We start from the raw sequence: 14,145 nt of genomic DNA on the forward strand, positions 1-14,145 counted from the left end.
GTTTGGAAAAATGGACCCTCCTCTTCCAGGGCATACATGGTATTCTCAAATCAGAGGGATGGCTTATGCCCCCTCAGAAGCCAATCCATGCTATTAGGTTTATTCTATTGAAAAAAAAAAAAAAGGAAATCCAGAAGACCAGCCCCAAAACTTAAGTCAAACTTCCTGGGTACCACTTGGAACCTCACATTGTTGATTTTGATTTTGCACAAACAATCAAGTACCTTGGCCTGTTTTATATTTCTTTTAGTATTTAGCATTAGTCCTTGATCAGTTCATCACAGCCAAAAATGAAGCGACTGATTCCTGCAACTAATCCAAGATAGGGCAGGTTTCAACTCTAAATAAACATGAGCTAAAAAATAATGTTCCTAGCAAACCCCATTACAGCAGAATTTGAAGTAACTCTGTGGGGTCTGTCGTGTCCCTCAAAGGAAGGCTCATTGAAACATAGGAATTTGAAATAATTTTTTCCTGAAGTGTGTGCAGAGTTGATAGTTTAGGTCAGGGGTCCTCAAACTTTTTAAACAGGGGGCCAGTTCACTGTCCCTCAGACCGTTGGAGGGCCAGACTATAGTTTAAAAAGAAACTATGAACAAATTCCTATGCACACTGACCTATCTTATTTTGCAGTAAAAAAACAAACGGGCAAAAACACCCGCACGTGGCCAGTGGGCCGTAGTTTGAGGACGCCTGGTTTAGGTAGAAAAAAAATTTAACTACATTTTATTTAGTAGAAAACATCTTGCCCACCACAGAGAAAGGCAGCCATTCCATGTCAGTTTACTTTATAGTGGTTCTGGATGTTTTATAAAGACAGGGATTTGAATAACAGCAGCCCAGCCGCTTGTCCTCTGCGTGGCCTGGAGCAAGTGTTCCGACCTCTCTGAGACTCAGCGTCCTCAAGTCCAAAGGGGTTACTGACACGCAGTGAAGAGGGTGGCCGCCATTCACTGGAAGAAAGTCGTGAATACTCAGCACGTGTCCTGGCACTGCATGGGCTGCCACTGTCATCAGCGAGTCTGCCCCTGTTTGGAGTGTGGAATTTTAACTGATTCAGACAGGCATTGGAACAGCATTTATCTATACATTCAAGACACAGGGTTTAGGGTCTGGGGCGTTCAGAGATAAACTGGATCCTGCCCTCTGGGAGCTGGCCACTCATAAATCACTGTAAGAAAAGGCAGGACGTGATCGAGTGCTCTGGCCAAAGGACAGACCATGATCTGGACCCCAGAGCGTGCAGAAGGGTGACCTGCTGATGGGGGAATGGACTCCGAGTTCAAATTGCTCTCTTACTGTTTACTGGTGGGGTGAAACTTCATTTCCTCAGATGCTAAATGAGAACACCCGAGAACCTTACCCTGCAGAATGGTGGTAAGCATAAAATGAGGATACCTGTGGAAGGCTGAACACAATGCCATTATTATTGTGGCTGTTATTAGTATCCAGCCAGTATTAATTTAATGAGAAAATAGTAATATTATTATAGGTCTTAATATATGGCATAACACTACCAGCATATTAAAACTAGCATCTATTACATTCTTATAGTTAGCATAATTACAATATTAATCGGTATAAAACTAACAGTATAATAATACTATTTGTTACACAGTAGGTGCTTCATGGGGAATTTGTCATTTGAGCTCAATCTTAAAGAACAGGAAGCACTTAAACAGTATTTGGCTATTAGGTATCTAAGGAATGAAAATTGGCATTTTTATCTGATGCCTTTCCATGTCTCCAGACAGTTCTAAGTTTCACAGTCTCCAATGGATAGCATCACTTGCAGAAGGCTCTGTTGCTAAAGGGTTAAGGAAGATGGGGCCTGGAACCAAAAACTGTCAGGGATGAAGGAGACAAAGGAATGCATGTTCAGCGTGAATTCCCCGGTCATTGCTTCCCCTTATTTTGTCTGACTTACCCAACCTGAAATCCCACGAGAGAGCCTGGGCAGAGCTGATCAGAGCACTCAACGCACCAGAAATATTCACTTCACAATTACTATATTATTAGTATTTATGTTGAAAACAAATTCCCCTTTGGGACTCTCACTCAACTCTATTGGCACCTGGTGGATCCTTTAATATTCAAGTTCCTCCATCTTCAAAGCCCCACATCAGAGTCTTTCCTGAAGCTGAGGACTGAATGTACTTGCACCTGGGAATTTCCCTCATGGCCAGAAAACCCGAAGGGGGGAACATTTCATGCATAAAATAAATTTTAAAGGGAGAAGATAAGGTTGGAGGGGTGGGGGAAGGGGGGTGGGATCTTGAGGTCTAAAAACCACACATGAAGATTTAAATTAGCCCTCCTTCCCATCTCCATTGGAAACTTACAAAACTGTGTGTTTGTGTGTGTGTGTGTGCAATAAATCAGAGCTGTGATTTGTATTGACTTTTCAAAAATTGTTTCATGAAATTTGTTTGTAAAATAAATCTAAAGCAGCTATTCTCAAACTTAAATGAGCACAAAACTCACCTGGAAACCCACTAAAAATTTATATTTTCACCCCCAGAGAGCCTGATTCAGTAGGCCCAGGATGGAGCTCCGGAATCTTTATTTGTAACAAGCATCCCAGTGTCATTCTGATGCAAATGGTCCTTGAACCACTCTGAAAAAATGTTCTTTTAAGATTTAGGTCTTCCTTTGAAACACATGTGTTTTTCTGTCCTTCTATTCATTTGGGGGTAACTTTTAATTATTTTCCTCAATTTCCCCATGAATTATAAGGTTCTCGTCATTTATATAGGTGGATTTCTTTCTTTCTTTCTTTCTTTCTTTCTTTCTTTCTTTCTTTCTTTCTTTCTTTCTTTCTTTCTTTCTTCTTCCTTCCTTCCTTCCTTCCTTCCTTCCTTCCTTCCTTCCTTCCTTCCTTTCTTTCTTTCTTTCTTTCTTTCTTTCTTTCTTTCTTTCTTTCTTTCTTTCTTTCTTTCTTTCTTTCTTTCTTTTCTTTCTTTCTTTCTTTCTTTCTTTCTTTCTTTCTTTTCTTTCTTTCTTTCTTTCTTTCTTTCTTCCTTCCTTCCTTCCTTCCTTCCTTCCTTCCTTCCTTCCTTCCTTCCTTCCTTCTTTTCTTTCTTTCTTTCTTTCTTTCTTTCTTTCTTTCTTTCTTTCTTTCTTTCTTTCTCTCTCTCTCTCTTTCCTTCCTTCCTTCCTTTCTTTCTTTCTTTCTTTCTTTCTTTCTTTCTTTCTTTCTTTCTTTCTTTCTTTCTTTCTTTCTTTCTTTCTTTCTTTTTCTTTTTTCCATTTTGGGAAACTATTTAGCCTCTGAAAGCTAAAGTGCCTTTTCCTTGAGTAGGACCGGGGAAAATGTAGTAGACACTACTTTATCCTGGACCTCTTGAGGGGTTTCTCCACCAACAGCAGTTTAAACTGAAGGAAGTCAGCTGAAGTGGATTATCCTGAGCCGCCCCGTCCCTGGTTAAGTTAAAAGTCACATGGTCTTTTGCACAGAATACATGGCCACGGGAGCAGGGTGTGTGGGGGACTCCAGGGGTTCGGATTGCTGTGCATAAGTAGCCCTGTGCAAGTGCGGGGTAAACCAGAGGGACCCAGGCACCCAGTTAGGAGGCAGAGAGCACAGGAGCCTGCCCTAATCTTGCCATCCTGGGATTTGCCCTTTCCTGGCTTCCAGTGGAACAGCTCAGGCGCCTGTTCTAGAGGAAGGAAACTTGATAACATGAATCACAATGTCCTTTGTGCCCTCTCCACATTTGAAGTTGAATAAACTCTGCTCTGATGAGGTGGCAGCAGGACACAGGAAGGACCCTGGGTACTGGGGCTAGACCTAGGCCCGTCAGAAGGAGCCCTGCTGTAGAGTGCAGGTACTCGGCGGGGGAAAGGGATGATGGGAAAGAAGATAAAAATACAGATTCTGAACTTGGTGGCCACAATAAATATCTTCATAAGAAATTGGAAGACCAGAAATCTTTATCTGATAAAGTCACAAAGCTCTTAAAATAATGGTTAATACCCTAACTCCACAACTAAAAGGCTGTGCATCCTAGTGTTCTAACAACTCTGGATTTTGGTTTCTTCTTCTGTGAAATAAAAGCATTGGAGCTGATGGTTTCTATGACCCCTTCCAGCGCTGACATCCTAAGAATGAATATTTTGTCCAAGGTATCCTTGAGGGGTCTCTTAGGATCTGCTATAACTACCTTTAGAAGCTGAAAAGTTGGTTATCTATTATTACTGTGTAACAAACTACCCCAAAGCTTACTGGCTTAAAGCAACCATTCTATTTGTCTCACAATTTTGTGGGTCAAGAATTTAGGAAGGGTTCAGCTGGGTGATTCATCTCTGATCCTTGGTGTCAGCTGTAGTAGCTGGGGATGGAGGATCCATTTCTGAGATTCTGGACGGTTTCTTCATTGGTGTATTTGGTGCTACAGTCTCTCTCTCTCTCTCTCCTTTCTGTCTCTCTCTCCTTTCTGTCTCTCTCTCTCTCCTTTCTGTCTCTCTCTCTCCTTTCTGTCTCTCTCTCTCTCCTTTCTATCTCTCTCTATCTCATTTCTGTCTCTCTCTCTCTCTCCAGGGCCCCTCCATGTGGTTTGAGCTTCTCACAGCACAGCAGCCTCAGGGTAGTTGGGTTTCTAACACGGAGCCTCAGTGTTCCAATAGATCAAAGTGAAAGCTGCTATTTCTCTTAAAGGCTAGGCCCAGAGCTGGCATAGCACTGCTTTCAGTGTATTTTGTTAATCAAAACACCACAAGCCAACCCAGGTTCAAGTAGAGAAAAACCAGAGCCCACTTCTCCATGGAAGGAATATCAGAAAATTTCTAGCCATCTTTAATCTGCCATAGTTAGCATTTAAATAGAAAACAAAAATTAATTTCCAGTATGCCTAAATCTACCAACACTGATAATTTTTTTAACGTGTAGGTTTTCTTTCCCTACAAAACTCTAAAGATTCAGCCATCTTATAACAATTAAAATTTTCGATATCCCGTGGTTGTTCTATGTCCTCTGTTCTCCATATCCAGACAAGAAGCTGATGGCTAAGAAAGATCAGGGAAAGACACTGTAAACAGACCAAAAGCTGTTTTTAAATAGAAACTGATAGTTGCATAAAAAAAAAAGAAAGAAAGAAAGAAAAAGAAAGAAGAAAGAAAACTCATTTTAATATAATTGACTTTATCTTTGAAAATGCTGAGTCCTGGGCTGTTTCAGAAAGAGGGGCTCTGGTGAGCACTAAGAAGTCGCCAGTAACTCTGTCTACAAAACACTGTCACTGTGGGCCAGGAGACAAGCTCATTGTTCAATGCTCTGCTTATGGTATTCAGAGTGACCCTTGCAGTCTACACACAAACCGTTCTTTGTTGCTCTGGCTGCAGCAAATTCTTTACCATGAATAATCTACTACAACAAATGCTCCCTTGAGTTCTGTCTCAGTTCTTGAGAGTATTTGGGCTCCCTAGAGAAAAGAAATCAGTGCTCAAAAGGAATTAAATGCTAGAAAAGCTTTCTTTAAATATTGCTACAGAGAAGAAATGGAATAGAGCAATTCGTCCTACAAGTAGCACAAAAGGAATATGTGAATGAATTTGGGACACACGCAGACACAAAGCACTATAGCGACTGGAAGGCAGCGTGGTGGGGTCCTGAGGCACCTGGGCTTGGGAGCCACCTCATCTGGGTTTGCATGCGAGCCTCACCACCACCCATCACTCGGGTCCTCAGAGGTGAGGAAAAGACCACGGTAGAACCAGCCGCCTGCTGGCTGGAGGGTTAAGCGAGATGATCTCTGCAAAGTGCTCAGCATGCACTAAGCACTTGATGTGTGGTAGCTGCTATTATCATTGCCATTATTACCACATCATAGACTCATGCTGCTCTTCAGATATGCAAAGAAAATCTCGTTTCTTATTTTTTTCCATTGTTGATATACTATTCCTCAGGAGTCTCCCACTACTGTCAGTAGTTGGCAAGGGAAGATATAAAATATGTCCATTCATATTACCTGAATCTCTTCTGGCTTGAATGCTTTTTGGAGGGGCGGAGAATGACTCCATCTCGTTTAGGTCATGTAGATGTTCTCCTCTTTCCTCTGCTTCTCACCAAAAAATGGAGTCTGCAGATTCAATTGGGAGGTGAGAGCCCAATTCTCCCCTGGTTCTTGCTTATCTCTATAGTGGGTGCCTTGGTCCTCGACTGGCATTGACGACACTGATGACCATAGACCCAGCCACCTGCTTCCAGACCCCTTCAGTGTCACTGGCCTTCCCCGCACCATCAAGTCCCCTCATCAGGGCATGCTGGAACTTTGTGACTCCTGCCCACCATGTGTAGGCTGTAGGGAGCCAGGAGCCCTGTCTCAGGCTCATCTACCCACAAGCCACCCTGCCACTGTCACTCCGGCACTGAGCCAAATGCTGGGTGTCTCCTAGGACAATGGTTCCAATGGGGGAATTTTGCCTCCAGGAGACTTTTGGCAGCATCTGAAGGCCTCTTTGGTTAACACAACTGGAGAGGTACCGCTGGCCAGAGGTGCTGATGAACATCCCACAGTGCACGGGATGACAGCCAACAAGAAAAGAACTGCCTGGCTCAAGATGTCAACAGCGCTGAGGTTGAGAAAAATCTGTCCTAGAGGCTCACAGCATACCCCAGGCCACACCAGGTCTAGCAGGCCACTAGATTCAAGATTCTGTCTTCTGCTTAAACCTATAATTTCTAGATGTTTCTGCCACACATCAGTGCTCCCTCTCTGGCCAGCCCAGGGCTCCACCTTGAGACTGGAGGAAGTGGAGTCATTAGGACATGGGCACCCCACCACCCTGCCCTGCCTGTGCCTCTCCCCTTCTCTCCCTCCACTGAGGACAGACACAGTGGGCGCTCCCAGCCTTTCCTATGGGACAGATATTTTCCTAACATCATTGCTCCTTCTCCTTTCCAAGGTGTCACCTGCCCTGGGGCCTCCTCTGGGACCCAAATGGTAGGATGAGTGCAGAGGCTGACATCACTAAGGGAAGACAAACCAAGAGATATTTTTAAAGTACCTTATTATACTTTTATTACTATTAATAAATATTATATAACCAGCTACTTTCCTTGTGCCAGGCATAAGACTTGATAAAATATGCATTGAATTGGAATTACTTACACTATAAAGAATTTATTACTACTCCAAAAACCAACGCAGTGTATTGTTTCTGGATTTTTACCCCCTACGTGGCTTTCCCTCTAATACTGTTAGGCTAATCCCCGAAGTTCTACACTGACCAAAATAAGCCCTATTCGTAGGCCACATTCTTGCCTCTTGCCACCTCTGAAACACCAGGGCCTACGCTCTGCTCTCTGGGCATCGGCTGTACTGGTGGCGCATGGACCCTTTGCCCCAGGCCCGCAAGCTGCCTGACTAAGGCGCAGCTCACGACCCACCAGAGCAGGGTGATGACAAGCACAGCTCTGGACTGGGGCTGCTATGGAGGTGGAAATGCAGCTCCAGCATTTGCTGGAGGTGGGCCTGGGGATCAGTTACATCCTCTCCCTGAACCTCAGTGTCCTTAACTGGGACCTGGAGACGATGACAGATTGTGTCAACCGTAGAGGGTGTCTTAGTTGCTTGGGCTGCTTTAACACAATACCACAGACTGGGTGTCTTAAACAACAGAAATTTATTTTCTCGCTGTTCTGGAGGCTAGAAGTCCAAGATGAAGGTGCCAGCAGGGTGGGTTTCTGGCGAGGGCCCTCTCCTTGGCCCATAGATGGCTGCCTGCTCCCTGTGCCCACACACGGCCTTTACTCTGTGCAAACTCTGTGAGAGAACCCTCTCCCATCTCCTCCTCCTCCTTTTATAAGGCCGCCAATCCCGTGAAATTAGGGCCCCACCCTTATGACTTCATTTAACCATGATTACCTCTGAAAGACCTTATCTCCAAACATAGTCACATTGGGGGTTAGAGTTTTACCATGAATTTGGGGGAGGAGGAACGATTCAGTCCATAGCATAGGTTTTCTTTTAAAATTATATCATCCATGTAAGTATTTGAATCTAGTAAGCACTCAATAATTATTATTATAACTTGTTAGGAGTGAACTGCACCATCTAAATCAGGACAGACAGCCCTGTTGCTTAACACACATCATGAAAGGAGCTTACTAAGCAGGGAGCAGGCAAGGAAGACACAGTGCCGGCATGTAGTATCAGACCCAGACAGCCAGGCCCCAGAAGTACCCCGGGAAGTTGCCATATTTGGCAGGAAGGAAGGGGTAGGTACCTTATAAAGGGGACCAGGTCACTGATGCTGAAAGAAAACAGACTTTATTGATTTATTCCACAGACATAATATCAGCTGCCACTTATTCAACACTTCCTATGTGCTGAACACTTTATGTAAATTCTCTCTCCGAACTCTCTCCCAACAACCTCAACAGATGGGGAAACTGAGACTCGGAGAAATTAAATGGCCTTGCCAAATTACACAGTTATCAAGTAGCAGTAACTTTACTCAGTTCCAAGATTGTTGGATCCCAAAGTCATGCATTTTCATCACATTTATGAGCTCAGTGCTGTGGACATAGAGATTGGAATGTGTGGTCCATCCTCCAGAGTCATTTATTAATTACAAAGAGGAGATGGTATCTAGCAACATGGTGTCACATACAGAATCAGCTCTTGTAGCATTTTGAAGGGGCTAGAATGATTACCCATTTGCCCCTCAACATATTGGGCTGGGAATTGGTATGTAAACTGGGGAGATGAGGGGATTAAGACATTGCATCAGTTGGCTATTACTGTGTAACAAGCAATTCACTCCAAACTTCGATGGATTAAAACAATGATCATTTACTCTTGCTCACAGGTGTGTATGTCAGCTGCATACTGGCTCGTCTAGGCTGTACTGAGCTAGGTGGCTCTACCCCAAGCTATAAATCCGACCACACTTTGCGCCATGCTGTGGGCTCCCTATGTATTCCCCTGGACCTCAGGCTGAGAAAAAGAAGCTACCTGAAGAGATCTTCTCATGGAGGTGGGAGAAGAGATGCCTCTTATGGCCCAAGCGCAGAACTGGCACATGGTCACCGCCACGCACACTCCGTTGGCCACAGCAAGTCCCAAGCCCGTGGGAAAATTGACCCTTACTTTTGTGGGAGGTGCTGCAATGTCACAGGGCAAAGGGTGTGAATAAAGGAACAGTGAAGAATTGAGGCCAACAATTCCATCTGCCAAAGACATTTTCTGATTTGGAGGGGTGGTTAGCATAGAGGGGCTGGAATAGAAGGAGAAGGAGCTGTAATAGCCCACTAACGTTCAAAAGATTTGCCAGGAAGGGCTTTGCCTATGAATAAAACACCACATTTTCTCATTTCTCCAACAAAGATAATGAAAGACAAACCCTCCCACCCTCCCACTTTGCTCTTCTTTTTCCTTAAAAAGTACACAAAATTGTAGCATGCCAAAATATTAGGCAAGCCTGGCTAAAAGAGAGAGCTCCCTCCAGTTTCAAGTTTTAGCCATCTTCTAAAAGTAGTGTTTGGGAAATTTCAGTGAAAAATGCATCCCTCTGCCTTTGGGTCTCGGAGTCCCCATTTGGTCTCTTATCTACACCTCTGTAATCTACAAACACAGACACCAGCCTAACTGCTTGACAAATAGGAACAAGCGTCCTAATAAAATAGAAAAGGAAAACCCCTGGAAACATAAATTGGAATGGACTGGGGTCAGATTTTATTGCAGAAAGTCAGGGCATGCTTCTAGCGGTGTCACGTCGTTGGATATAGCTGTATTTACCTTTTGTTGTGTTGGCTCAGCAGTTCTAATGATGCAGTTGTTTTCGAATCAGGAAAACACAGTTCCAGTGGAAAAATGGGATTGGTCTGTCTTTTCACTAGAGATCTCCCTGCTAACATTTCCTCTTCTGTCTTACTGAGACAAGTGCCAATCATTTCAGTTCCCAAGCAGCAAGGAAACCAGATGAGCTCTTTCTTGGCCTCTCTGCAGCGTCTAGGTGACCTTCCTGCTCCTGATCTCTTATGAACTATAGGAAAATTCTTCATGTATCTTGGTGCACAGGTCAGTCTCCAAATGCTTTCTTGCCCCAAACTATAGGGCCTGCAGTGCAGCCCTGCCTTCCAATCAGCAAATAGTTACAGCTCTCCTCTGGTGTGCCTAGCATCGTTGCCAGGCAATCGAGGGTAGCAAAGGAAGAAAAAAATGTATGTTCTCTGCACAGAAAGCAGCACTATCTATCCAATCAGTAGGTTTCCTGGCTTTAGCTGCACTACAACTGGGGAGCTGGGGGTTAAGAGTTTTGAGCTTTGCTTCTAAACACAGACCCAAATCAGATAAGATAACTAATTTAGAAGCAATTACAATGCAGTTTATCCTATTCTTTTGCCAAAGAGCACCTTATCTAAGCTTGCTTTCCTTTTTACTTTTCCTTTTAAGTCTCAAAAATATCTCCTTCTGGGTCACGATAAAGAAGCAGCAAAGACTATGCATATTGAAAATGGGGGTAATGACTGCATTGGGTGCCCGCATTGTGCTGAAGACAGAGTTTGGATCCAACACCCACCAGGTCTCTGAGTTTGATGGACTCACTCAAGTATGCCTGACCAACCTCACACTCTGGTAGGGATTTTTTTTCCATGAACATATGGATTGTGTTAGTGCTTAGGAGGCAGTTAAGTTAAAAAAGAAAAAAAGAAAACAAAGTTAAAGTTAAGGTACAGTACTTTTTATTATATCAAGGCCTAGTTCCATTTTTTTTTTTTTGGCACTATTTAATTCACTATCCCTGGTTACTTAAACTAAATAATTTTTTAAGATAAATAAATAAGCATTGCTCTCTATTGCAGTGGTCCTCATACTCTTGGGTGTATAAGTATCACCTTGGGAATTTGTTAAAAATCTAGATTTCAATACATTAGGCCTAGAGAGTAGCCCAGAAATCTCCTTTTTAATCCTCTCCTCCAAAAGATGTGGTTTAAAAACAAGACTTTCAAAATCACTGGTCTAAATATCTTTCTGATTGTCTTCTGTTTGCTCTTCATCACTTGTATTATGGTCTATTTCTGACTGTACCACCGAGTGACTGTACATTGCCTATTTCTGCTTTTCAGAAAGTATTTGCTTCTCCCTGGCTATGTTTATTTGTCATGGTCTCAGAGGAGAGGGATCTCACCTGAGTTGTTAGAGAAGAAAACTTGAGCCACTTTGTCCTAGGACTCAGAGCAAATCACTGAAGATGGCTAGACCAGTGCTTCTGAATCGGGAGTGATTTTGCCTTCTACATTTAGCAATGTCTAGAGATATTTTGGGTTATCACAATGCAGGGGAAGGAGGAGGAAGGAGGAAGGGTGCTACCACACCTGGTAGGTAGAGACAGGGATGCTGTTAAGCGTTCTGCCATGCACAGAACAGCCCTCCACGCAAGGGGACCTCTGGCACAAATGTCAGCCATGCCACAAATGTCAGCCATGCCTAGGTTGAGTAATCCTGCTTTATGCCCAGCTATTCCTTGAAGGGAACTTGGAGAGTTCATGCGCCCATTTCTATGTACCCAAAAGGTATATTGAGCCCTGATGGTGCAGGGTCTTGAGTGTCATTCTTAGGTGTGTAGACACTGTTCCATATTTAGTAAACTTAGAAGAATAAAAAAAATCTTGCAAAACAATTAGCCCAGAGGAGTAATGATAACCAATGCAAAATAAATAGTAGACACATGCATGTTGAATTTTGACACCAAGGAAACCACGTCATAGTGGATCAGCATCTCTGTCTAATTGATTTTAGCAAAAAAAAAAAAAAAAATTTTTTTTTAGTGCAAAGTTGTTAAGATGTGGCCAGGGACGCGGATAAAAACAGCACAGTCCCTGCCCCTGAATAAATTATTTTCTTAGTGTCTACCCTAAAATTAGAGAGAGATGGACTCAAAATGGAGTATATGAAACTACAGTAAATAGGAGAGGGCAGCTCTGCAACTCCTGCATGGGAAGAAGGATCAGGGGAGTATGTGTGATGGTTCATGACTTTGGTCTTAAAAAATACATGTGATTTTGACAGAAGACATGGAAACAATGTTATTCAAGGAAAGCTTCAGAGGCAAAAAAAAGTACAGAGTCGTGTTGGGGAGGAGGGGGTCCCAGATGAATGCATAGGAGGGTGTCATTGATGTGTGAAAGAAAGAAGTGAGATTGACCCAGTTTGGAAAGGTTCTGACTGCTTGGCTAACGTGTTTGGACTCTATTCTGTAGGTAACAAGGGCCCCCCCAGGTCCTTGGTCCCAGGGGATTCTAAGCTCTAATGGAATCCCTGGAGCACTAGAGTTCTTGGGCAGAGTCAACAAGGCACAAGGGCACATGCTCACCCTGTGGGTGCAGCCACACCCTTCCCCTTCTCTTGGACTCCCATTTTCCACCTGCAGACACAGCTACCTAGGAGGCCTGTCTTGTTTTTTTTTCAACAAGAGAAAACCATAACAAATTTATTTAATATAAGTTTTATGTGACCCAGGGGCCTTCAGAAATGAAGATCCAAAGATATGAAATCTGTGTATATTTATGTTTAGACATGATTGGAGGACAAAAGGACGTGGTCCTGTGGGAATAAACTCGGGGAACTTAGCAAGGACTGTTGGCTTGCATTCTTCTTGACATCCCTGTGTGACATTTCTTCCCTCTGGGTATAGAGCAGGACACTTGTCACATGCTTCTCTAAGTACTTTTTTAAACACTTTGTTCATAACTTCATTTAATCCTCACAACAGGCTGATCCAATGGCAGTGGGCTATCAGAACTTATTAACATCAGTGTCACTAAAGTTGGTCTATAACACTCCACTGCTAAATTTGGCTTAAAATTTTTTTAAAAAGCTTCACAACAATCTAATGAGGTATATACCATTATCTTCATTCTACAGATGAGGAAACTGAGGCACAGAGACATCACCTAACTCGCCCAGGTTCACACAGATGGTGAATTCACATTCCAGCTTAGTGCACTCCACAGTCCCTACTCTAAGCGCTGGGCCATACTGCCCCAGCCCCAGCCCTGCTGCAGTGAGATTGCAAACTCTGCCCCTCTCCCCAAGAATAGGAGTCCTATTGACTATTAAGCCGGGTGACAGGTAAGAGAATTTGGTTGTTTGCAGATCATATAAAGAGTATGAAGAGAATTTCTAGCTTATACAAAAGACACAATACCACCCTAAGCACTGTGGGGCCAGGACCCCTTTCCTTCTTCCCAAAGCCAGTGTTGTGTGACCAACCATGTCAGGGATGGGTAGAGGTAAGTGAGCTGCCCATGCTCTTGGGACTGAAGCAGCCATGCTAACTCCATGTCAGTAGAGACTAAGTTTTGGTTACTTCTTCCAACAGAGTACCACCATCTGAACTACCTCAATCTTTAAAATTAGCAAGGAATTGCTCAAGTAAAAGTATAAATACAAAAAGCAGCTTTTGTAGAAGTATGAAAAGCATAAGTAGAAGACAGCACAAAAAGTGACAGACATAATAAGGAGATACAGAGGACCAGACTAGCAGAGGAGACCCCTGATGAAGGCTGAGCGAGCTGGTGACAGGATCCCATGTCCCTGGAGTCACATTTGCCAAACCATGTTCCATGAAACACACTCAAGTTCCCTGGGACAACATAAGGTGTTTCACAAAACAACTCCATAGTCAAGTAAGTTTGGAACATTCCAAATATTAAAAATACTCTCTGCCTTCTATAATTTTTGATGAAGTTTCAAAATTCCTCTGCATAGCATCACATTAAATATTCTGAGTACTAAAGAAGAAAAAGTGTATCTGACTTAGATCAACCCAAATTTTCCAAATAAACTTATTTTACTTGGAGACCTTTTTATTTATTTATTTTTATAGCATATCCACCCACGTGTCATGGGTACTTAGTTATAGAACAGGCACTTCCCACATGCCAGGTGCTGTCTTAACTCTTTACAATTTAGTTTTCATAACATACCTATGAGGCAAATATTATCCTCTTTATTTTACAGATGAGGAAACTAAGCTACACAGTGGGAATGCCCAAGTCATTCTGGCAGCAAGACTCCACAGTGCATGGTTTTTAGCCAACTCATGGAACACAGTGTGGAAAACACAGTGTTTTAGGGGAAGCTGCCCTGGGAAAGAACACAAAGGAATATGGCTCTTTTGCTGAGAAGGCCCCTTTGC

General features: G+C 43.1%; 1 long non-coding RNA gene across 2 annotated transcripts in view; it reads right to left on the reverse strand.

Moving 5' to 3' along the window:
- Positions 1-781: 781 nt before the first annotated feature.
- LOC105870316 (uncharacterized) overlaps positions 782-14,145 on the reverse strand; it is an 81,242-nt gene continuing 67,878 nt past the window's right edge. For both annotated transcript variants that reach the window (XR_012922888.1, XR_012922890.1), the window contains one exon: positions 782-1,028. This is a non-coding gene — a long non-coding RNA (uncharacterized LOC105870316). The remainder of the gene's footprint in view (positions 1,029-14,145) is intronic.

The sequence above is a fragment of the Microcebus murinus genome, chromosome 14 (assembly GCF_040939455.1).
Source record: "Microcebus murinus isolate Inina chromosome 14, M.murinus_Inina_mat1.0, whole genome shotgun sequence".
Lineage (NCBI taxonomy): Eukaryota > Metazoa > Chordata > Mammalia > Primates > Cheirogaleidae > Microcebus > Microcebus murinus.